Raw genomic sequence first — 26,889 nt, 5'->3', positions numbered from 1 at the left:
CCATTTTGTTGCCTGTGACGCACCGCCTTTGTCTTCGGCGAGGCCTTCACATCTGCTGCCCACGAGCGGCCGGTTCTAAGCTTTACCCACCGCGGAGGCCGAGATGACTGGGAGAGGAGGCGCGAGGCGGGGGGATCGCACTCTGCCGGACATGCTCAGCAGGGCCCAGCAACTGCGAGACAGGACGCAGCCGTCCCCGGGGTCCTCCCGGGCCTCAACGGATGCCACCGGGGGCGAACCTCCAGTCACGAGGTCCTTCATGGAGGACTTATTCAGCTCCCTCAAGGAGGAATTCCAGACTCTCAAGACCGAGGTGGCCGGAGAGGTCCGTGAAGTGCGTAGAGAAATCGAGGGCCTAGGCGAGCGGGTCGACACAGTGGAAACGGCAGCCCAACGTCGCGATGAGGAGATTGTTCATCTCCAGCAGGATGTTCTCCGCCTACGGGAGCAGTGTGTCGAGCTCCAGGCCCACTCTGAGGACCTCGAGAACAGGTCCAGGTGGAATAATATCCGGGTGCGGGGCGTCCCGTCCGCGGATGAGGGTGCGGACCTGGTGGCCTATCTGCAGGACCTGTTCCGAGACATCTTGGGAGAAGGAGCGGACTTCCCGATCCGCATCGACAGAGCGCACAGAGTGGGCCGCCAGCGCCAGTCATCGGCACCCCCACCTGATATCTTGGCATTCCTGCCGGATTTCCCCCTCAAGGAGCGCATTATGACGGAGGCCCGCAGGAAGCAGCCACTATCTTTCCGAGAATGACCCGTGGCGCTCTATCAAGATCTGTCCGCCATCACGCTGCAGAAGCGCAGGTCTTTCCGCATCGCTACGGACTTTCTGCGGGAGCATGAGACGGCCTACTCCTGGGGTCACCCCTTCCGTCTTATCTTTCGATGGAATGGGGTGCTACACCAGCTGCGCTCCTTACAGGATGTTTGTGGGGTGCTGGGACTCACAGCTACAGAGGAGGAGGGAGCGACGCCCGCATGGAGGCGCCCCGAGCGAAGGGGCCGAAGGAGGTCGAGGAGGCGCCAATCGTCGGCGACGGCGAGCCGCCCTGACTCCCCCACCATCAGGGCGGATATGGCGGAGGCCCTGAGGACTGCGGCCAGGAACTTGCCTGACTCTAATGGCGTGGCCTAGACGGCCTAACTTCACTCCGGGGGGAGAGACTCTTAGCCTCTACGATGCTGGGTTGGGGCTGGGGGTTGGGGGGGAGAGGTTGGAGGTGAGTGGCTGGACGTCCACTTGACTGTTTTCTACGGACTCGCCCGTTTGGGCTAGACTGAGACAATGGGGTGTTTTTTCTTGTTTTTGGTTTTGGCTGGTTGCCATGGGTTGGTTTTGGGGGGGTTCAGGAGTTGGTTTGATGTTGGGGGGGTCCCGTCCGATGTTGTCCGAGCACATGCGAGGCCGCCTCTGGCCTTCCCCGCGCCCCTGCCCCGCGCGCCCCCTCCACTAATCCCTCGCTTGCTACATAGCGCTTTGCTTCCCTGGGAGCGATGCCGTCCTTGAAAGTAGTGACCCTTAATGTTAAGGGTCTGAACAATCCTGTGAAGCATAGGGCGATCCTTTCCCTGCTAGAGGGTTCGCAGGCGGACATCTGCCTCCTGCAGGAAACCCATTTACTCTCTAAAGATTGCCATAGGTTGCGCTCTGCCAAGTTTCCCACGCAACTCTTTTCCTCGGCAGCGACTAAGACTGCGGGGGTAGCCATTCTTCTAGCCAGCTCCTTTAGGGGCGAGGTGTTGTATAAACATGCCGAGCAGAAGGGGAGGCTCCTAGTGTATCGCATGCGGCTGGGAGGTGTTGCCTTCACGGTTGGCTCCGTGTACAGCCCGAATGCCTTGGATAGGTCTACCCAGCGCTTTCCGCAGACGGGGGAGCTTTCTAGAGCGGTGCAGGACCAGATCGCAGAGATGGGTCTGCATGACCTCTGGCGCAATATGCACCCCACCGATAGGGACTATTCTTATTTCTCCCACGCACATCGTACTTATTCGCGGTTGGACTACCTCTTGGTGAGCGGCCCGCTTCGCTCGGCCGCCACGGCGGCAGACATCGGAGTCTTGTCCCTGTCCGACCATGCACCGGTTTCCGGAGTATTTGCTTGGCCAGCGGCCCCCCCCTCCAGAGGGATGTGGCGGCTTCGGGACACGCTTCTCCATAAGAAGTCGGTGGTGAAGCGAGTGGGGGAGGTCATTCAGGAGTACCTGACCCACAATAACAACTCCGACACGTCCCTAGCGACGCAATGGGCGGCCTTGAAAGCGGTCGTCAGAGGGGAGTTTATCTCCATTTCCTCGGCGGAGAACAGGGAGCGGCAACGTAAGAGGGATGAACTGACGGCGCAAGTCAGGGAACTTGAACAGGTTCACCGCCGGACGGGGGCCCCTCGAGTTTGGAGGCAGCTGAAGGCGGCGAGGAAACTCCTTTCTGCGCTGGACCTGGACCGGGCGGAATATGCGGTGCTGCGCCTGAGGCATGCCTTTTACACCGGCGGGGACAGATGCGGTAAGCTCCTGGCCCACCGGCTCAGGGCTGCGCAACAACGCAACGTAGTAAAGGAGCTAGTAGGCGCGGATGGGGTCCCGGTTTCCGGTGACGCGGAGGTGGCGGATTCCTTCCGTGCCTTTTACGAGGCGCTGTACGCTGCAGAGCCCTCCCCACCGGGAGAGGCTGAGGCCTATCTGGTGTCAGTGACCCTCCCGGCCTTGGATCCCGCCCAGGCGGACCACCTGGAGAGGGACATTCATGTGGAGGAAGTTATCTCCGCTATTGCGCGGTTGAAGCACGGCAAGGCCCCGGGCCCGGATGGCTATACGGCCTTGTTCTACAAGACCTTCTGTCCCACTGTCGCGCCTATCCTGGCTCGCTTGTTCAATTCCTTCTCTGAACCGGGGGCCATCCCACCGGACCTTCTCTCGGCGACTGTGTCGGTTATTCCGAAACCAGGGAAGGATCGGACTCTGTGCGGCTCATATCGGCCCATCTCGCTTCTAAATGTGGACCTCAAGCTTTACACGGGGATCTTAGCGGCCAGACTGGGACTGCACCTACCGGGCCTGGTGGAGGCGGACCAGGCTGGTTTTGTACCCGGTAGACAGACGGTCGACAACACCAAGAGGGTGACGCATGTGCTAGAAAAGGCCTCACGCGTCCCCGGGGAACGGATGCTGCTGTCGGTCGACGCGGAGAAGGCCTTTGATAGGGTTCATTGGCCGTACCTCGAGCTGGTTCTCGGGAAACTGGGGATCGGCGAGAAGTTCCGCACCATGGTCTTTAATTGTTATAGGGGGCCGTCAGCTTCGGTGCGTGTCAACGGACACAGCTCCAGCAGCTTTGCCATTGAGCGCGGCACGAGACAGGGCTGCCCTCTTTCCCCGCTCCTGTTTGCCCTCTATATGGAGCCGTTTGCCCAGAGGATTTGCGATAATCCGGACGCTATTGGGGTGAAGATGGGTCAATACACTCACACTGTTAGCTTATACGCGGGCGATGTCCTGCTGACCCTGGATGACCCCAAGCGGTCGCTCCCTGCCTGTGTCCAGGAATTGAACGCCTAAACCCGTGTGGCGGGCTTCAGAATGAATATGTCTAAATCGGCCGCCCTGGATGTGTCGCTCTCTGTCGACACCAGGCGGGACCTCCAGCGTCTCTTCCCTCTGCAGTGGTCCTCCTCCACGGTGCCTTACCTGGGGATTTTGCTTGCACCTTCGCTGCCTGAAATGGTCGCAGCTAACTATTCCTCCCTGGGCAAAAAGATCAAAGAGGAACTCGGCCGATGGAGCAAGGGCCTGCTCTCGTGGCTGGGCCGTATCGCAGCGGTGAAGATGACGATACTGCCTCAGATCCTGTATCTTTTTCGCGCCCTACCTCTCCAGCCCCCTGTAGGCTGGATACGGCAGGCGCAGGCTGACATCTCCCGCTTTGTGTGGCAGGGCCGTAAGCCTCGGATGAAACGGGTACTCTCCACGCTTGCCCCGGAGGCGGGGGGTCTCGGTGTTCCGGACCTCCGGAAGTACTTTCAGGCGGCGCAGCTCCGATACTTGGTGGAGTGGAGCCGGTGGGAGTCGGACAAGCACTGGCTCTTTCAGGACCAGGCAGTGGCGGGCCGTACCCTCCAGGAAGTCCCGTTCCTGCGGCGCACTCATCGCCCGCCTAATCTCTACGCCTCCTTTGTCACACGGGTTCCGCTGCGAGTGTGGGATGCGGTATGTGAGCTCCGCGAGCTAACCACTTTTCCATCACCGTTCACACCCATTGCTGGCAATCCGGACTTCACTCCGGGTCTGGAACCGGGAGCCTTTTCCCATTGGGTGAGTGCGGGATGTAGGGCACTTTTTCAGATCTACGGACCGGAGGGTGTGCTCCCTTTCCAGCAGCTCCGACAGGAGTTTGGCCTGACGGAGGGGGACAGATTGCGTTATATGCAGGTCCGCCACTGGGCTCTTCAACCCCCAGTGCGCGATGTCGCTGCCCGTTCGATCACGCCCTATGAGCGGTGGCTGGTAACCCGGACCTCGGATGCCAAGCTTATTACCGATTTATATAAGTTTCTCCAGCCCCCGCCGTTTCATTACCATAATCCAGGGAGGGAGCGCTGGCACAGGGAATTGGGCAGGACCTTGAGCCATAAGGAGTGGGACAGGATCGCGTATCGGGCGAGGCACTCTGCGTACCACACTGGGCTGACGGAGACCTTTACTAAGGTGTCCGCCTACTGGTATTACACCCCGGAGAGGCTCTACGAAATGCACAGAATCAGCGATAAGGGCTGCTGGCGTGGCTGCGGACAGGAGGGTACTCTAACGCACATTCTCTGGGAGTGCCCGGTACTGTCGGCCTATTGGAAGGAGGTCTTGGATGAGGTGGATAAGCATTTTGAGATCGAACTCCCGCGCTTCCCGGCGTATGTTTTGCTAGGCCTCCCCAATGACTTGATGTACCCGCTGAAGTCCCGCAGGGGTAGACAGATTGCGATTGCGCTAGGCTCAGCGGTTCAAAACATCCTCGTGCTTTGGCGCACCCCCACTGCCCCCTCTATCACTGGCTGGCTGCACAGGCTCTGGCAGGTGCTGGGTATGGAGAAGATGTCGCTTACAGTGGCTGGGAATGTAGACCAGTTTGAAGAGCTTTGGCACCCCTTTTTAGCACTACTGTCCACGGAATTTCGCGAGCTCACATGTCCACGGTACCTACGACTCCTTCGGCTGACGCCGCCGGCGGCTCCAGCGGAATGAGAGGGGCGGGATCGGAGGTTTGGGGGTGGGGGGGGCGGGGTTACATACTTCTAATGTTGACCTTCGGACGGGGATGTTGGGGTGTTGTTTTCTTCTCCCCTTTTTGTTTTTTTTCCCTTTGCGTTTCCCCTTTCTATTTTTTCCGGGGTAGGGAGGCTTGGGGGGATGGTGTATTTTTCACTGGGTTGCGGGACTCTGCTCAAGCTCAGCTTTGATTGGGGGGTGGGGGACTACTGGAGGGTCATCCGCACTACCTTATTGCCTTATGACTTATGCCTTGTACCCCTCCGGGGCTGCCTACCTCCCTTCTTTTCTTCAGAATCGCTGCAACGTCTAGCTTTTTGTACTGTATGTTAACTTGACCTCCTATTCCCTTCCCCATGTCTTTTTGTGCTTTAATAAAATGCTTTAAACCTGAAAGTTAATGCGAACTTCATTTCAGGTATGCTGAGCATCGTATCAGATACCAACTGAGCAAACTTCTAAAAATATTCAGGTAAACAAACAGCTACATTTTTTTGAAGGAAAAAGTTTACGTGCTTTTTAGGTCTCGCCTAGCTATTGCGTAAGCACTCCCTATGCGAGAGATATAGAGGGGCACCAGAAAATCCTGCCAAGAGGGCTTTGGAATGCGGATTATGGCCAGTGCATGTGCGCCGGGCGCGCCCTCGCCATTTGCTCCCCCGCCCCCACCATCAGACTTGAAAGGAAGCCGCTCGCACACCACCATTTGTCTGAGCCTCGGCATCAGACTTCAAAGGAATACGCTCCCTCCCCGCCCCGCCACACCAATGCGGAGAGCTTGTTACCTATTCCACCCACAACGCGGCAGTCCACTTCTACATTTTTGTTACGTCGTTGTTTGAAACTTGCAGCTCGCTCCGCTTTTGCGGCCGTGTTGCTTTATTTATTTAATTGGCAGCACCGCAGCCCATTTTTACATTGTTGTTATGTCATATTTTTGTATTTGCAGTGCGGTCTGCTTTCACTTTAGCGGCTGCACTGCTTTATTTATTTAACATACACCGCGGTCGACTTTCATTTAGGCAACTGTGCCTCTTTATTTCATTAATTTGTACTGCGGTAATAGCCTGCTTTAAACACATGACATTCTTAAATTGAAAGAGCGCCAAAACAACTGGAGTGCAAAACAATGGAACACAGAGTTCGGCACTGGTGGTCGCTTGTTAGTTTTTGGACTGTGCCATATGCCATTTCACTTTAAAAATAGCTGCCTTCCTTCACAACACTTGTGTCATATGTAGAATGCCCATCTGAATGGTCTCTTATGATGCTCTTTACGGAACCATGCCACTATAAACAAGGCCCTTATGTTAACACTAAGTTGCTGTCTCCTTTATCGGCTCCTTTGAGTGAGGTCACATGGATAAGTGCACTTACAATCTGTCCAGTTGGCGGTCATCCCCGGGCGTTGAGGTTTGTGCAGCACCGAAACTTAGTCCACATGGAGGCTGTGGTGAGTGTAAACAGCGGGCGGAACGCATGTGCATGCAGCCAGCAGGAGGAAGAAGGAAAGGGCTGATAATGCGTAGCATGGGGTGTAGAATGCTCCACAAAGACTCTGGAACCCCCAAATAACCAGAAAGAGTTTTATTTGCAGCAAAAAATAACACTTCGCTGAAGTACATTAATACTTTCACAAAAAAGACATAAACAAACCAAAAATATTTTTTTAAAGGATGTGTTTGAAAAAAAGGCAGGAGTATGATAAAACTGTTCATCACTCAAGAACACCAGCACATCACTCAGGGGAACCACTCAGGGGCACCACCACATAACTCAGGGGGCACCACCACATCACTCAGAGACACAATTCCATCACTCAGGGACACCACCACATCACTCTGGGACACCACCACATCACTCAGGAACACCACCACATCACTCAGGGACACCACCACATCACTCAGGGACAACACCACATCACACAGGGACACCACCACATCACTCGGGTGACATCACCACATCACTCAGGGACACCACCACATCACTCGGGGACACCACCACATCACTCAGGGACACCACCACATCACTCGGGGACACCACCACATCACTCAGGGGCACCACCACATCACTCAGGGACATCATCACATCATCACATCACTCAGGGACACCACCACATCACTCAGGGACACCACCACATCATTCGGGGACACCAAATATCACTCAGGGACACCACCACACCACTCAGAGACACCACCACAACACTCAGGGGCACCACCACATCACTCAGGGACACCACCACATCACTCAGGGACACCTCCACATCACTCAGGGACACCACCACATCACTCGGGGACACCACCACATAACTCGGGGACACCACCACATCACTGAGGGACACCACTACATCACTCAGGGGCACCACCACATCATCAGGGACGCCACCACATCACTCAGGGACGCCACCACATCACTCAGGAACACGACCACATCACTCAGGGGCCCCACTCAGGGGCACCACCACATCACTCAGGGACACCACCACATCACTCAGGGACACCACCACATCACTCAGGGACACCACCACATCACTCAGGAACACCACCACATCACTCAGGGACACCACCACATCACTCAGGGACACCACCACATCACTCGGGGACACCACCACTTCACTCGGGAACACCACCACTTCACTCGGGGACACCACCACATGACTCGGGGACACCACCACATCACTCAGGGACATCACTAAGAGGCACCACCACATCACTCAGGAGCACCACCACATCACTCAGGGACTCCACCATATCTCTCAGGGACACCACCACATCACTCGGGGATACCACCACATCACTCAGGAACACCACTACATCACTCAGGGGCACCACCACATCACTCGGGGACATCATCACATCATTCAGGGACACCACCACATCACTCAGGGAAACCACCACATCACTTGGGGACACCAAACATCACTCAGGGACACCACCACATCACTCAGGGACACCACCGCATCACTCAGGGACACCACCACATCACTCGGGGACACCATCACATTACTCAGGAACACCACCACATCACTCAGGTCCACCACCACATCACTCAGGGACACCACCACATCACTCAGGTACACCACCACATCACTCGGGGACACCACCACTTCACTCGGGGACACCACCAAATCACTCGGGGACACCACCAAATCACTCGGGGACACCACCACATCATTCAGGGACACCACTAAGGGGCACCACCACATCACTCAGGGCACCAACCCATCACTCAGGGACACCACCACATCACTCAGGGATACCACCACATCACTCAGGAACACCACCACATCCCTCAGGGGCACCACCACATCACTCAGGGGCACCACCACATCACTCAGGGACATCATCACATCACTCAGGTACACCACCACATCACTCAGGGACACCACCACATCACTCGTGGACACCAAACATCACTCAGGGACATCGGGGACACCACCACATCACTGGGGGACACAACCACATCACTGAGGGGCACCACTACATCACTCAGGGACACCACTCAGGGGTACCACCACATCACTCAGGGATACCACCACATCACTGAGGGACACCACCACATAACTCGGGGACACCACCACATCACTCGGGGACACCACCACATTACTCGAGGACGCCACCACATCACTCAGGGACACCAACACATCACTCGGGGACACCACCACATCACTCAGGGACACCACCACATCACGCAGGAGCACCACCACATCACTCAGGGGCACCACTCAGGGGCACCACCACATCACTCAGGGAAACAACCACATCACTCGGGGACACCACCACATCACTCAGGGACACCACCACATCACTCGGGACACCAACACATCACTCAGGGGCACCAGCACATCACTCAGGGACACCACCACATCACTCAGGGACACCACCACATCACTCAGGGACACCACCACATCACTCAGGGGGACCACTCAGGGGCACCACCACATCACTCAGGGACACCACCACATCACTCAGGGACACCACCACATCACTCAGGGACACCGCCACATCACTCAGGGACACCACCACATCACTCGGGGACACCACCACATCACTCAGGAACACCACCACATCACTCAAGGGCACCACTCAGGGCCACCACCACACCACTCAGGGCCACCACCACATCACTCAGGGACACCACCACATCACTCAGGGACCACCACATCACTCAGGGACACCACCACATCACTCAGGGACACCACCACATCACTTGGGGACACTACCACATCACTCAGGGACACCACCACATCACTTGGGAACACCACCACATCACTCGGAGACACCACCACATCGCTCTGGGACACCACCACATCACTCGGGGACACCACCACACCCCTCAGGGACATCACCACATCACTCAGGGACACCACCACATCACTCAGGGACACCACCACATCACTCGGGGACACCACCACATCACTTGGGGACACCAGCACATCACTCAGGGACACCACCACATCACTTGGGGACATCACCACATCACTCAGGGACACCACCACATCACTCGGGGACACCACCACATCACTCGGGGACACCACCACACCCCTCAGGGACACCACCACATCACCTAGGGACACCACCACATCACTCGGGGACAACCACATCACTTGGGGACACCACCACATCACTCGGGGCACCTCCACATCACTCAGGGACACCACCACACCACTCAGGGACACCACCACATCACTCAGGAACATTAACACATCACTCAGGGACACCACCACATCACTCGGGGACACCACCACATCACTCGGGGACACCACCACACCCCTCAGGGACACCACCACATCACTCAGGGACACCACCACTTCACTCAGGGACACCACCACATTACTCGGGGACCACCACATCACTCAGGGACACCACCACATCACTCAGGGACACCACCACATCACTTGGGGACACCACCACATCACTCGGGGACACCAACACATCACTCGGGGACACCAACACATCACTCAGGGGCACCAGCACATCACTCAGGGACACCACCACACCCCTCAGGGACACCTCAACATCACTCAGGGACACCACCACATCACTCGGGGACACCAGCACATCACTCGGACACCAGCACATCACTCGGGGACCACCACATCAATCAGGGACACCACCACATCACTCGGGGACACCAGCACATCACTCGGGGACACAAGCACATCACTCAGGGACACCACCACATCACTTTGGGACACCACCACATCACTTTGGGACACCACCACATCACTCTGGGACACCACCACATCACTCTGGGACACCATCACATCACTCTGGGAAACCACCACATCACTCAGGGACACCACCACATCACTCAGGGGCACCACTCAGGGGCACCACCACATCACTCAGGGACACCACCACATCACTCAGGGACACCACCACATCACTCAGGGACACCGCCACATCACTCAGGGACACCACCACATCACTCGGGGACACCACCACATCACTCAGGAACACCACCACATCACTCAAGGGCACCACTCAGGGCCACCACCACACCACTCAGGGCCACCACCACATCACTCAGGGACACCACCACATCACTCAGGGACCACCACATCACTCAGGGACACCACCACATCACTCAGGGACACCACCACATCACTTGGGGACACTACCACATCACTCAGGGACACCACCACATCACTTGGGAACACCACCACATCACTCAGAGACACCACCACATCGCTCTGGGACACCACCACATCACTCGGGGACACCACCACACCCCTCAGGGACATCACCACATCACTCAGGGACACCACCACATCACTCAGGGACACCACCACATCACTCGGGGACACCACCACATCACTCGGGGACACCAGCACATCACTCAGGGACACCACCACATCACTTGGGGACATCACCACATCACTCAGGGACACCACCACATCACTCGGGGACACCACCACATCACTCGGGGACACCACCACACCCCTCAGGGACACCACCACATCACCTAGGGACACCACCACATCACTCGGGGACCACCACATCACTTGGGGACACCACCACATCACTCAGGGGCACCTCCACATCACTCAGGGACACCACCACACCACTCAGGGACACCACCACATCACTCAGGAACATTAACACATCACTCAGGGACACCACCACATCACTCGGGGACACCACCACATCACTCGGGGACACCACCACACCCCTCAGGGACACCACCACATCACTCAGGGACACCACCACTTCACTCAGGGACACCACCACATTACTCGGGGACCACCACATCACTCAGGGACACCACCACATCACTCAGGGACACCACCACATCACTTGGGGACACCACCACATCACTCGGGGACACCAACACATCACTCAGGGGCACCAGCACATCACTCAGGGACACCACCACACCCCTCAGGGACACCTCAACATCACTCAGGGACACCACCACATCACTCGGGGACACCAGCACATCACTCGGACACCAGCACATCACTCGGGGACCACCACATCAATCAGGGACACCACCACATCACTCGGGGGCACCAGCACATCACTCGGGGACACCAGCACATCACTCAGGGACACCACCTCATCACTTTGGAACACCACCACATCACTTTGGGACACCACCACATCACTCTGGGACACCACCACATCACTCTGGGACACCATCACATCACTCTGGGAAACCACCACATCACTCAGCCCAACCACATCATCTCTCAGTCTCAGCACCACAACAGCACTGTCCTTGCTTGCTACCAATAAGCATTGACATAGCCAATAGGACTCGCATTAGGAAAGTGTAAGCTATTGGCTTCGTGAATAACAATGCTATTCATTTATATATTTTCAAAGCCAACACATATAAAAAACATTTGTCATTTACAATACCAATAGCTCACACTTTCCTAATGCAAGACCTTTAGCATTGCAAGTGCTTTTTCTCGATTGGTCTGCGAGTAAGGAGCTCCAACTCCTGGGCGAGGGATCGCCCTTTGGCGATTCGCGCCCCCCCCTGCGACTGAATGTCCGGTCCGGCGTTCCGCCTGTGTTCTCCGATGCCGACCATGATCACCTCCGAGGTGTCCGACGCCTGGTCAGAAGCCGCCATGACTGCATAGAGGATCCCGCAGGAGGAGGAGAAGACATGACAAGCTTGATTCCCTCCTGCACCTGGAGAACAGCCAATCAACACTGATGCAAGAGATCTCTCAGGAGCGTGGTTCAGCCCATGCCAGGTCTGACTAATCAATTCATCGGAGCTTCCCCAGGGGATCAATACCTGGTGATCTGCTCCCGATCAGCCACGGTCTAAGGGATGATGCAGATCAACAAGGCAAAGTGAACCGAGCGGAGCTGTCCTGAGGATCCGAACACTACACTCGTGAGTGCCCCCAAGGTGGAAAGTAGAGGCTACTCACCAGGTCACCGGGATTACAATCACGAAAGCAGGCAAAGTGGAGAAATGGGCGAATGTGGTTGCCTGACCTCAAGATGTCGGCTCCTTGGGACGGAGACGCAACTTGGGAGCTGGCCTGCTTCTCTACCCACTGCTAAGAGGCACTAGCCTTGTTACCCTAGGTCTGTTTCAGTTCTCAGAGCGTGTAGAGAGCTCCCCAGGCGCACTGACTTCATACTTCAATGAATTCATTACTGGCGACCACTTGGAGTCACAGCGACTATCACCCCTTCAGATCGCCCCTCCAGGCAGTGGATGTGCTAAATTCTCCCCTTACTTTCAATGCCCGGCGAGAGATCGACAACACCCTGCTGTTCCTCTTTCAAATTTTGGTGACTTTGCCTTCCCTTTCAGGGGTAGATGTTCTCTGACTGTTCAGCCGTTTCGGTTTTGCATGCATTGCCTGCCATTTTGTTGTGAGGTATTTACCTCCATGACCTTCACCCTCCATCATGCCGCTGCAACTGACACTAGGACTGATCTTCACTGTTGGTCAGTGGCTTCCTTTCAATACCACCTGAACACCGGGCTGAACGATGGCAAGAATTTCCTGCTCTGTAAATATGTATTATATAATTGTCCAAGCCTAATCGCTGTTAAAATGTAATCCTGAGTGAATTTGTAATTTGTATATATATATATATATCTCCAACACAATCGTTAACTCCAAAGAAAGTAGACGGCACTCACAAGCTGTGTTTTAAAAGTGATTTTAATCGCAGACCCCCTGCCCCCAAGACAACAGATGCGTTTCACCAATTAGGCTTCTTCAGTGTCAACCCGTGAATTCGAAAAGACACCATTATATCCCCACCTCTATGCCAACATAGACAGAGGACCAAAGCGCCAAGTTCATAGTGGCGGCCATCTTTCAATGTGCAAACATTTTCAACTGCAAAACTTGCAATTCATTATACACGGGGAATGGTGTCAAGAAAGTGCATGTGCGATTAAAAGCATGTTTTTGTACAGCCATTGATATACTATGTACTATATACAAGGCACGTGAATACCCATTGAAAATATAAAGGAAGGTAGTAACGAAGGGTGATAATTTCTAACATATTCAACATAAATGTCTGCCCCAATACATTCAGTTTATGGGCCATGTATTTTACAAAGCGCAATTGACGTGGTTGTAGTCATGGTTACAGACTATGATATTTTCATCACATTTTTGATATTGCTGTGAAGGCCCGATAGATCATTATTCCGCCTACTAATAGAAGCACTACCTCCATTTTAAACAATGTCTGAATGGGTAACACGCCATCATTATTATGTGCTGTACAGACAATAATGGTAGTACAAATCATTATATATTATTTATGTTATGTTAAACAATTTCATCAAAACCCTTTCGTTTGCTATTGTTTGTTCTATGTGTGGTCTCGCCCTGTATGGGCTAGGATGTTGTTATAACCCTGTTTATTGGTTCCATATTGCTGAGTAACGTGGAGGCTCATAGATGTTGGTGATCTGTTTTTTTCTATGTTACAGTACTTCTTCCTTCTGTGTATATCCGGGTGGTATAAGCTGTCACTAGGGGATCTTATTATTCCAGTGTTTTGGACCATGCTGTTATTCGAGGTGGACCCACAGTTCTTCATCATTGTTTAATCCCCTCGGCTGCATAGTCTGGAGATCAATGATGTACTTGGACTCCAATGCCCTTAGGGATCTAATTTTATCTCCACCTCGTTCCCTGTTCTCAAGTTGGTCAATGAGAAAAAAAGTTAATAGATCCCTATTACTTTTATGGTGGGTTTCGAAGTGGAGTGCCACAGGATAGTTTTTATCTTTATTGGTTATGGCACGCATGTGCTCCAGGATACGCTTTTTTGCTGGGTTGATGGTACTTCCTATGTATCTTTTGGAGCAGGGGCAGACCAGGCAATAAATCACAAATTCTGAATTGCAATTTAAAAATTTCCTGATAGTCCTAGTGGGCTGTGGGTCATTGGGCCTTCCCTCGTATTTGGTCCGCTTTTTGCTGTGTTTGCAAGCTTTGCAGTGCATATACGGGAAAAAGCCTGGGATAGGTTTCTTGGATGTTCTCGGACGTTCCTCAAAGTGACTGCTGGTTAGATGGTCGCCGAGGGACTGGCAACGTCTATAGGTTACCAATAGTTTTAATGGAATCCTATTTTTTAAGATTGTGTCTGTTTGGAGGATGTGCCAATTTTTGTTTAAGATTTGGACCAATTCGTTTGATCTCATGTTGTAAGTGGTGATCATTCTGGTCACCGGTTCCGGATCTGTGATCTTCATTTTGTTTTTTAGGAGGTCCTTTCTGTTTAGGCGGTCTACTCTACTCGAGGCATCTGCAAGAGACGCTGTTGAGTACCCTCTAGCTCGGAAACGTTCAATGGCTGCTTCTTTTGCATCTGAAAAGTCAATTGTATCAGAGCAATTTCTCTTCAGGTGGAGCAGTTCGCCGAAAGGGATGTTACTTTTCATGCTCCTAGGATGGTGACTGGCCGCATGCAGAAGGGTATTACCCGCTGTGGGTTTCCGGTATAGTTTTGTATTTAGGGAGCTGCCTGCCTTGAAGACCTCTAGGTCCAGATAGTGCACGGACCTGTCACTGATGATACTAGTGAATCTTAAATTAAGACTGTTGTCATTTAGCGTTGCAATGAATTCCTCAGCCGAGGTTCGATCGCCGCGCCAAATGACAAACAAGTCATCAATATATATGGTCCAGATCATTATATTGTCCTACCACTTATCATTGGTCCCTCCCCAGGCCACGTGCTTCTCCCACCAGCCCACGAATAAATTCGCGTAGCTGGGGGCGAAGCACGTTCCCATGGCAGTCCCTCTGATTTGGCGATACATTGTTCCTGCAAATAAAAAGATGTTATTATATAGGCAGAATTCAGTCATTTGGATGAACATGCGATTATCCTGATGGTATTGCATATTTTTCTTCCCAAGGAACCATTTAACTGCAGACAGTCCTTGTTGGTGGCCAATGCAGGTATAAAGGTTAGCGACATCCAGGGTAATCAGCAGCATATTAGGTTCCCATATGATGCCGTCTATTAACCTGAGGAAGTCTTGGGTATCCCTGATGTACGAGGGTAAGTCTCTCACAAAGGGGGACAGGTAATTGTTAATAAACCTAGATGTTGCTTCCAGGAGGCTTCCTATTGAGGAGACAATGGGTCTCCCCGGTGGATTGTTGATGTCCTTGTGCACCTTGGGTAGGTGATAGAATGTCGGGATTATTGGGTGCTCACAGTGTAGATATTCAAAGTCATCCTTGTTAAGCATCCCTTCGTCCCTCCACCCCTTTAGTAATGCATGATAGTCCATGGTGCATTTTTCAAAATCCTTTCTATTGATGATGGAGTAACAGTCTTGATCCTATAGTTGTCTTAGGGCCTCCTTTTTATAGTTACTTTTGTTAAAAATAACAATGTTACCCCCTTTGTCAGAGGGTTTGATTTCGATTGATTTATCCTCCTTTAGCGCGGTGATTGCTTGCCATTCCATGCATGAGATATTTGAGTTTTTTCTTGTTAGCTCCACGTTTTTATTAGTCATCTTCTCCAAATCCTGTAGGATAGCGTCATTGAAAACGTCAATAGCATCATGCGTGACGTGTGGTAGAAACCTTGATTTTCGTTTGAGGTTGCTGGGATCCCTCTTCTGTTTTAATTCCTCTCTTCTCAGGGTTTCCATGGAGCTAGGTATTTCTTCCAAACCTGCTAGGGAGTGTGTGGTCATCAGCAATGGTAGATCATTGTCTATCAAGCTACTTTCGGGTTCTTCCATTTCTTCCGATGTAGCTGAAGGTAACGTTGATGGTTTTGCCGCAAAGATTTTTTGTAGTTTTAGCTTACGCACAAATTTGAAGATGTCTATTCTGGTTTGTACAGGGTCAAATTTGGCAGTGGGACAAAAGGTCATGCCTCTTTTCAAGACTGCTTCTTCATATTCTGTCAGCTTTCTATCCGAGAGGTTCACTATGGTTTTTTCTTCTTCTTGTTGTTTCACCATCTCCCTCTCTTGCCCTCGCTGCGGGTAGTCATGGGGGTTGCCGTTTGACCGTCCCCTCCTGCCCCGCCTGGTTTTCCTCCTTTTTTTGGGAAAGCTTTTGTCGGTTTCTGAGATTGTGGGCGTTGGCTGGTTTCTTTGAGTACTTGAAAATCGTCTAAAAAAGGAACTGCGACGACATTCACGGTACCTTTCTTCCTGCTTCTGTTGTTTCTAGCTGACTCGTCTTCCGAGATCGATGCCTCAGATTCTGATGTGATAACTTCTGAAGGAGTTTGCCCCCCCCTGTGCGAGCCTTTTTCTTGTTGCGTCAAATTTCTTTGCGAAGGTCAGAATACGACCAGTCAAATAGTCCTGCTCATCCCTTTGGAATTTGGTTTGTTTTCTCTTTTTAATCACATTTTCGTAGTCCTTCAATGTTTTTTGCATTACTGTGCGCAACTCCTCTGTAGATTTGGTATCTTTCTCTTTGGTGATGTTTTCTTCCAGTTTTTGGATTTCTGCGAGGACTTTGTCCCTGTCGCTCCACGCATATTTAATCAGCATGTGTAGCATCCCTTTGCTTGATTCAGCGGTGTAGGCTGCCCAGTCTATTAAGAGTTGCGGGTCTGGGTTCTCATAGGAGGGTATCGTGAATATGCGTAGACCCTTAGGTACTCTGTTACAGTCCACATAACGTTGGAGCGATGTGGCCTCCCACCACTTTCTTATCTCTCGCTCATGTGTCTTTTCTAGTTGCTGGAATAGCAATTGTAAATTGCTGGCTGTTGACTGGGAAGTTCCTGCAGCTTCCGTTCTTTACGCTACAGTATTCAGGCTACTGAAGATATCATCCGCCTCTTTTTCTCTTGCAGCAGTGTTTGGCATTTTCTTTACGAAAGGGTAAAAGAATGCACACTCGTTTCACGCTGTTTCTGTCACACTTCTGTGGGGTACAACTACAGTGCATCGGGGGTCTGCCACACTGCGCTTACAATTCGGGACAGAGGTTTGTTAAAAAATGTCTTTGATTGAATGCGGGATACTCGTGCGAGCAGCACTTACCCCAGTCGGAAGTCCGTAGTAGCCGTCCGGTGTACCGCGACCTCACAACTCCGGCAGACTTCCAGCAGGTTTCTCCTCTTCGTAATTCCTCGCTTGCAGCCCCCCAATCAGGAGACTTGTTGCGGGTCTCATTCAAACCTCGGGGCAGACGGCCACATTAACTTGTCAAACAGCACCGTCACCGCCGTCGCTCCAACTTCGTCCCAGGTGCTCACGTCTGGCGGTGGTGAACCGCGTTAAATTTCTCCAACACAATCGTTAACTCCAACGAAAGTAGACGGCACTCGCAAGCTGTGTTTTAAAAGTGATTTTAATGGCAGACCCCCTGCCCCCAAGACAACAGACGCGTTTCACCAATTAGGCTTCTTCAGTGTCAACCCGTGAATTCGAAAAGACACCATTATATCCCCACCTCTATGCCAACATAGACAGAGGACTAAAGCGCCAAGTTCATAGTGGCGGCCATCTTTCAATGTGCAAACATTTTCAACTGCAAAACTTGCAATTCATTATACACAGGGAATGGTGTCAAGAAACTGCATGTGCGATTAAAAACATGTTTTTGTACAGCCATTGATATACTATGTACTATATACAAGGCGCGTGAATACACATTGAAAATATAAAGGAAGGTAGTAACGAATGGTGATCATTTCTAACATATTCAACATAAATGTCCGCCCCAATACATTCAGTTTATGGGCCATGTATTTTACAAAGCGCAATTGACGTGGTTATAGTCATGGTTACAGACTAAGATATTTTCATCACATTTTTGATATTGCTGTAAAGGCCCGATAGATCATTATTCCGCCTCCTAATAGAGGCACTACCTCCATTTTAAACAATGTCTAAATGGGTAACACGCCATCATTATTATGTGCTGTACAGACAATAATGGTAGTACAAATCATTATATATTATTTATGTTATGTTAAACAATTTCATCAAAACCCTTTCGTTTGCTATTGTTTGAAAAACTATATATATATATATATAACTCTAACCACTAGTATATATAGTAGACCATTGTACTTACTACCACTCCTATGTGATTTTAGAGTTTATCTGTTTGTATCGCTTCCTTGAATGACTTTACAACTTGTATATTTGCAATTTTTGTCTGTTTATATCTCTTATGTAACTCTTATAACCCAAAGTCGTCATGTACCGTAACTGGTTCTTTTGTAAAGCGCTCTGACACCTTCGGGTAATTTTCGCGCTATATAAAATCACATAAAATAAAATAAAATAAAATAAAGATGAACACTCTTTTGAATGGTTGCTCAGCTTCAGCCAATCGCAGAGCTGAGGGATAATTTCAAAGAGACTAACAGTGAAAACGGATTGAGGCCTAGTACGATCAGTACAAGAAAAGATAAAACAAGCATTTGCAATGCAATAGGTTTCGCATTTACGCGTGTTTAAGCTATTGGCATTGTAAATGACAATGCTTTTTATTTATGTTTTTAAAACCAAAACATTAATAAAAGGCATTGTCATTAACAATGCCAATACCTCAATCTTGCGTAAATGCGAGACCTATTGCATTTAACAAAGACCTTGTGCAGTGGCACTGGACCATGCACATCTATTGAGAACCCAGCCATTAAAAATCCAGTGCAACCCATTTGTCCTGTAAATGTGATTAATGCCCACAAAAAATCTGTTTAGAGCCCATAAAAAACAGAAAATATGCAGCGCCCTTGAAATGATGGCAGATTCTATTTAATAAAAGATCTCTGTCCACACACATTACAATACTTGTAGATGGTGCTTGTGACTGCCTGTGCCAAAAATTAAATTCATTTATCAAAGGGGAGATACAGCAGTACTATCGCTTAAATATTGATCGCCACAGAGGCTCTCCATTACCTCTACGTCCCTCGTCCTCGACCCAGTCATAACACATGAGGTATTCCACCCGACAGGAAACAAAACAGGAAACGCTTTTTAGACTCCACCCCCCCTCCTGTCAGGTGCTATAACACACCTCACCACCAGAAGCAAATCCTGTTTTGTTTCCTGTCGGTCGGATTACTGATGGGTTACGCTGGGGTGAGTGCTGGGCACTTACCTGCATCAGGAGTCCTGAGGTGTCTTCCTTGGCGGGGCCTTGGGGGTGCTCATGGACCGACGTGGGACCTTTGCAAAGCCGGGCTGCTGGGCTTCCTGTGCTTTCCTCCATACGGGGACCCTGGGTTGCGGGGCTTCTCGGGTCCCCGTGGATTTCCTTTCTTCGCCTTCACTTTCGAGGATCCTGGGCTGGTCGCTGCTGGGAGGGGCAGGCGGCTGCCCGCGCGTCCCTCACTTGCCGGTGTTTGTGGGCGGGACGCGCTATCTTCCGCTTCGTTCCTGTCGGCCCCTGATTGGCGGGCGCCGGGTAGGCGGTGGTTCCTGCATGCCGGAGGACGGGAGTCATCGGCCGGGTGAGGAGCCCGAGTGGGGAAGCGGGACGCTTCCGGTTGTCTCTTCGTTTCCTCCGTCTGGCATGGTCAGGAGCCCGGGTGGGCTCCGGGTTCCCTGACGCTCACCTGAGTGCTGGGATGGCGCGTCCTGATGACGTCATCGGCTCGTTTTGGCGGGTGTGTCGTTTCTGCATTTACTCTTTGGCCACTGATTGGATGCTGCTTTCTGCCCCTCCGTTTTGATTTCGAAGTGGCTGCAGCTGCGGGGGTGAGTGTTTTCGTACCTATAAAGTGTCCTGGGGTTCAGTTCGTGCTGTGACGCTTTGGTGTTGCTGTGTTTTGCGTGTGGCTGTTTCCTGCGTTTGCTGTCATTGCTTGTGATGGGGAAGCACCATAGGAAGAGGAAACATGTCTCTCCTGTTCGGTCCTCTTCCTCCTCCGACAGTAGGGATTCTGCGCCTGCTGGTCGGTGTGCTGGTCAGAGGGGCTCTGGACGCCTGAAGCGCCTGCTGTTGGAGACTCTGTCCAGTCTCAAGGCTTCCAAGAAGGGTGCTGGGGGTCGCTCCGGGGAGGCTGCCCCCCTGTATTCGGATATTTCTTCCGCCGCTTCCTCTGATGAGTCTACTTTGGGTGCGATGGATCTGCAGGGCAAGTACATTTCGAGGGAGTTGATGCCTGATCTGCTTTGCCATGTGCGGGAGAATATGGGGTTCCCTGTGGAGCCTGTGCCCAGTACGTCCCAGGATACTGTGTTGCCGCAGTTTCGGAAGCCTGCGTCATCTTCTATGCCCGTACACCCGTTTGTAATGGATGTCCTCCTTAAAGAGTGGAAGGACCCGGACCATATTTCTGTGCCCAGATTCATGTCTAAACTGTATCCTTTGCAGGATCTGGAGGTTGCCCTGCCTGATTCGGTGCAGTTGGATTCTGTGGTTGCTTCCCTGGTTGGTCGTCCCTCCATGGCTGATGATAATATCCTGCAGGATGGAGTTGATAAGAAGATTGACTCTGCCCTTAAGAAGTTCTATGCTGGCTCTCACCTGGCTCTGCGGTCGGGAGTCTATGGGGCTTATGTGGCGCAGTCTTTGCTGGCTGACTTCAAGACTTTGTTCTCTGCTATGCAGGAGGGGATCAGTTGTCCTGATTTGCTGGAGTCGATGGAGCGTCAATCTGAGTTCCTTTCGGTCATCGCCTTTGACTCTGTCAGGGCTTCTGCGTTGTCTTGTGGTCCTCGGTGGCTGCCCGTCGGAACTTGCTGCTGAGAGGATGGAAGACGGATGCTAATCAGCGTTCTATGGCTTTGAGGTTGCCGTTCTCTGGTACTCATCTTTTTGGGGACGCACTGGAGGCAAAGCTGCATAAAGTCTTCAAGGAGAGGAAGCATTCCTTGTCGTTCCGTCAGACTTCTTCTCAGTATGACGGCTATCGGGAACTGGATGTCACACAATTGTCTGAAGCTAAACTCCGACAAATCGGAGGTGGTAATTTTCGGCAATCTCTCTCCGGAGTGGTCCCCCCTTTGGTGGCCGTCATCCATGGGCCAGCCCCCAGTCCCGGTCGACAAAGTGAGGAACCTGGGAGTCATGTTTGACAACCGTCTGAACTTCCTCCCACATGCCAATCAGATATCCTCCTCCGCCTTTCATAAACTTAGGCTCATTAAAAAAATTCTGCCCTTCTTACCTGAAAACATGGCGAAAACGCTGGTAAGCTCCCTGGTGCTCTCCACCCTAGATTACTGTAATGCTTTGTTTCTAGGGGCCCAGGAGAGAGTGTTAACAAAAATGCAGTCTATACAGAACGCGGCCGCCAGGCTCCTAGGGCGAATCCCCAAATTCCATCCGGTTTCACCCACCATAAAACAACTCCATTGGCTTCCGGTCAGGAAGAGGATTAAGTTTAAAACCTTATGCCTGGTATATAAGGCTCTACACAACGCTGTTCCAGCGTTCTTCACTCAGAACCTTACCCCCTACTGCCCATCCAGAGCACTGCGCTCTTCCAGTTCCCTGAACCTGGTGATCCCCCGAACTAAATCTGTCAACTGGGGTGACAGAAGATTCCTTGTGGCTGCTCCAAAACTATGGAATACACTGCCTCATTCGATCAAGACCAGCACTTCTTTATGGTCTTTCCGAAAAAACCTCAAAACTTGGCTTTTTAATCAATGATCTCCCGGCCCCCTTGTTGGCCAAACATTGCAGTTACTCAGCGCCGAGATGCCCATGGGCCTTCGTTTCGCGCTTTACAAATGATAAATGATAAATGATAAATGAAGGGGTCATCCTTCTCGAATGCCAGGTCCTTTCGCCAGCCTTCCAGGTTCCAGCAGTCCTCGTTCAGAGGCCAGCGGGGGGCTCGCAGGTCCTTTCCTCGGAGGTTCCAGAAGAAGCCCCTGCCGGATGGAGGGTCAGGGGCTGCTCGCTCCTGACTATTCCGTTCCAGTGCCCGTTCTCGCTGGGGGTCAACCCGCGGTTGGTGGGAGACTGCGGCTGTTCCTCCAGGCTTGGCTGGTGACGACATCGGACCAGTGGGTGCTGGATGTTCTTTCACGGGGCTACCGGATGGAGTTCCTGTCCCCTCCTACTCCCTCGGGGATGGTGGTGACCCCTTTACCTGCGGACCCTGCTCGCCGTCGGGCGTTGCTGGTGGGGGTTGGGTCACTGTTCGACATGAGGGCGATTGTCCCGGTTCCCTGCCTGGAACGGGGACTGGGGAATTATTCAATTGTCTTTGTGGTTCCGAAGATCACGGGAGGGTTCCGTGTTGTCATCAATCTTCGGGCCTTGAACTTGTTTGTTCAGAAGATACCTTTCAAAATGGAGACGCTGCAGAAGGTGATTCCCCTGATCCAGGAGGGTTGGGTGTTCACGTCGCTGGATCTCCAGGATGCCTACCTGCATGTCCCGATGGCGTTGGAGGATCAGAAGTTCCTACGCTTCTGCCTGGATGGTCGTCATTGGCAGTTCTGCGTCCTTCCTTTCGGTCTCCGGTCCGCCCCCAGGGTGTTCACCAAGGTGGCGGCTCCCTTGGTGGCCCATCTCCATCTCCTGGGGGTGTCCGTGTTTCCTTACTTGGACGATTGGCTGCTCCAGGCGCCGTCTTCGGAGGTCATGTCTGTCCACCTTTCCTTGTCCATGCTTACGCTCGAGGACCATGGCTTCCTGGTCAATCTGCCGAAAAGTCACCTGGACCCGTCTACTCGGCGGACCTTCATTGGGGCTGTGTTCGACTCTGTGCTGGGCAAGGTTTTTCTCCCGGAGTCCCGGCTTCTGCGTCTACAGTCTTTGCTGAGGACGTTGCTTTCCAGGAGGTCTGCTCCTCTCTTGCAGTGGTTGGTGGTCCAGGGACACATGTCTGCCACTGTGTTCACGGTGCCCTGGGCCTGGGTCCATCTTCGGCCTCTGCTGTGGCATGTTCAGCATTGGGTGCCCTTTCCTGTCCTGGACTTCTCGATTCCTGTTCCGGTGACCCCAGGGTTGGTGTCTGCTCTCCAATGGTGGCTGGTTCCTTCCAATCTGTCGAGGGGCATGTGGTTCCATCCTCCGCCCCCTTTGGTGTTGACGACGGATGCCAGCGCCTCCGGTTGGGGGGCGACTCTGGGTCCTTGGGCGATCCAGGCTCATTGGCTTCCTTCGGAGTCACACCGGTCTTCGAATTGGAGGGAGCTGTCGGCGGTGGAGAGGGCCCTTCGCCTTTTCAAGGATCGTCTTCTGGGATGCAACGTGTTGGTGAGGTCGGACAACACTGTGACTGTGGCCTACATCAACCACCAGGGCAGTACCCGCTGCCTTTCCCTGAACTTGGTGGCCTGTGCCATTGCGAGTTGGGCCGAGTTTCTTCTGGTGGCCCTGTCTGCTCAACACATCAAGGGTGTGGACAACGTGGTTGCAGACTCCTTGAGTCGGAGGTTCCCGTCCTCTATCACCCTGTGCCTGTCCCCTCGGATTTTCAGGTCGCTGTGCCTGCGGTTCGGGACTCCGGTGCTGGATCTCTTTGCCTCGCTGAAGGACGCCCTGCTTCCCCTGTTCTGCTCCAGGACTCCGGAGGAGGGGGCTTGGGGAGTGGATGCCTTGACTGTCCTCTGGCCTCCTTGGTTACTCTATGCATTCCCCCCCTTTCCTCTGATCCCTGCTTTCTTGCTGAAGGTTCAGCGGGTGGGGGCTCAGGTAGTGGCTGTTCTGCCTTATTGGCCTCGCCGCTCTTGGTTCCCGCTTCTGCTGCGGCTGGCGGTGGGCCCTCCCTGGATCCTGCCCCGCTTCCCGTCTCCTCTGAGTTGCCAGTCGTCCTCGCTGTTGGTGCCTCTCACATTGGCGGTCTGGAGGTTGAACGGCTGTCTCTTGGGGTCCGGGGTTTGCCCGATCACCTCATCACAGCGATGCAGGCTTCCCATAGGAAGTCCACACTTTCCTCTTATTCTAAGCACTGGGTTTCCTTCTCTTCTTGGTGTGCTTCCGTGGGCCTGTCCCCTGCCTCTTGTGCAGTTTCCTCTATTCTTCAGTTTTTTCTGGATGGGTTTCACAAACACTTTGCTTTGTTCACTTTGTAAGGTCAGTGGGCTGCTATCCGGGTATTTCGGGATCTTGCTTCTCTTTTGCCTTCGGATGGCTTGTTGGTTTCCCGTTTGTTTCGGAGCTTTTCTCTTTCTGCACCTACGGTGCGTTCCCCGGTTCCTCCCTGGGATCTTTCTTTGGTTTTGGGTGACTTACAGTCACCCCCATTTGAGCCTCTGGAGTCGGTGGACTTGAAGTTCCTGTCCTTCAAGGTGGCCTTTTTGGTCGCTGTTACATCTGCTCGGAGGTTGGGCGAGCTTACGGCGTTGCGCTGTTCTCCCCCCTTCTTGAGGTTTCTGGACGACGCTGTGGTCCTTGCTTTGGACCCCGGGTTTGTTCCTAAGATTCGTTCCAGGTTTCATTCCTCTCAGGAATTGATTCTTCCTTCTCTCTGTCCTTCTCCCTCCTCGCCCTCTGACGTCTTGCTCCATTCTTTGGATGTCAGACGGGCTTTGTCTATTTATGTTGCTCGTTCTGCTGACTTTCGGTCCTCTGACTCCCTCTTTGTTACCTTTGGTCTGGCTGGTAGGGGTAAAGCTGCCTCTCGGCTTACTTTGGGTCATTGGATCAAGTAGGTGATTTCCTTGGCTTACCAGGGCTCTGGTTTGCCTTGCCCTTCTGGTGTTCAGGCTAGATCTACCAGGGGTGTGTCTGCTTCATGGGCAGCTTTCCATGGGGTTCCCCTGGATGAAATTTGTAGGGCGGGGACCTGGGCGTCAGAGTCCACGTTTGTGCGTCATTATCGCCTGAATTGTGCTCTTTCGGGCCGCCTGAATTTTGGCTCTGGGGTGCTGCGTGCGGTGGGGGTTCCCCCACTTGTTTGATTTGGTTTCTTAATAAACTATGTCTTGCTGCACGCCTTTGTGTCTTTTCTGATTTCTGGTTGTGGTGTGCCAAAGGCCTTTGGGGTTGCTTTGGTATGCCTCATGTGTTATGACTGGGTCGAGGACGAGGGACGTAGAGGTAATGCCTGGATCACTTAAGGTGATCCCCATTACTCTTAGTCCTACTCGTCCTCGACCCAGTCATACAACCCGCCCGCCCTCCCTTGCTGGGCCTTTGGTGCTTGGTACATCAGGATTTGCTTCTGGTGGTGAGGTGTGTTATAGCACCTGACAGGAGGGGGGGTGGAGTCTAAAAAGCGTTTCCTGTTTTGTTTCCTGTCGGGTGGAATACCTCATGTGTTATGACTGGGTCGAGGACGAGTAGGACTAAGAGTAATGGGGATCACCTTAAGTGATCCAGGCAATACTGTCCGTAGGTCTGCAACTATGGTGTGCCAGAACCTATTTCACTTTCTACGCCCATTCAATCCTTGCCACCGTTCATGACACTGGCAGGAAGAGAACAAGCCTTATATTTGCTTCAGTGATGTGTCCATCTGGGGCATGATTGGATAAATTTGCTAGGTGCTGATAATTGGCATTGTGGAGCTGTTTAGCACAGTGCTATGTAACGTTAATTTTTGCAGCTTGGCTCCATTTAGTCTTGCTGCAGTCACTGTCTTGAAGCAGTGCTGATGTCACAAACCAGAACGGTTAGGCCGGAGGAGCAGTCTCCCATGTGAGACACCCTGAAGCCCAACAGGAACAAACCAAAATGACCCAGTTGCAAATTCATGAGTGTTCAATTGGGCGCAATGCTCCATGGTGCGGATTCGCCAAGTTTAAATGTGTTAAGCGGAGTGCAAATATGAAAAGCACAGATTCTCATCATTATGTGGGGAAAGGATCACAGCACATGAGTAAACTGTGCACAGTGAAATTGTGCATTGGAAAACTGCTGATGGAAATGTGTTTGCGCTCTTTTACCTTAAACACTTATATTGACTCCTGGTGACATTTTAATATTGATTAAAAGAACGGGAAAATGTTTTGTTCACATAAAAGGTTTGTTCCAATCTTCCTTGAGCAAGCTTTAGTATTTCACATGCGCTGATTCCTTGGCAGCAAAACTAGGTGCATCCAACATGTCGTGAGGGGGGTGAACTGGGACAATGTGTGTCACTAGCCCCGAAGGTCACCTGTGGTCTTTGTATCTGTTCATCAGTATGTGAGCCTTGACGTGCAGCTTTGTTTGGGGCAGTTATTGTAATGGACGCTGTGGTGACAAGGAGCAGCAGCTTGGCCGTAGGCTAATGATGATCTCTCTAGTTCTTTTGACTGGGACGTAGGTCGGTT

This window comes from Lissotriton vulgaris, chromosome 4_1, assembly GCF_964263255.1.
Source record: "Lissotriton vulgaris chromosome 4_1, aLisVul1.2, whole genome shotgun sequence".
Taxonomy (NCBI): Eukaryota; Metazoa; Chordata; class Amphibia; order Caudata; family Salamandridae; genus Lissotriton; species Lissotriton vulgaris.
This window is presented reverse-complemented; position numbering follows the sequence as displayed.